We start from the raw sequence: 277 nt of genomic DNA on the forward strand, positions 1-277 counted from the left end.
CTGGCGCTGCTGGACGCCGCAGCAGCAGCAGCAGCGCCAAGCTTCGGGGAGCTGCTGCTGCTGCAGCAATACTTCGCGCTGCAGCTGCTGCTGGTCTTCCAGCGCAAAGGCCTCAGCAACTCCGTCTTGGAAACTTCTTGTCTTTTCTTCCACAGATTCTTTTTTGCTGTTTCTTCTTTAGCAGCAGATCCGCGGCTGGCGCTCTTCGCCTGTTTGCTGCTGGCCCTCAAGGCCACCGACAACGCCAGGCACTACACGCTCGGGGTCTGCTGCTGCT

The sequence above is a fragment of the Eimeria tenella genome, genomic scaffold, assembly GCF_000499545.2.
Source record: "Eimeria tenella Houghton genomic scaffold, Eth_scaff3416, whole genome shotgun sequence".
NCBI lineage: Eukaryota > Apicomplexa > Conoidasida > Eucoccidiorida > Eimeriidae > Eimeria > Eimeria tenella.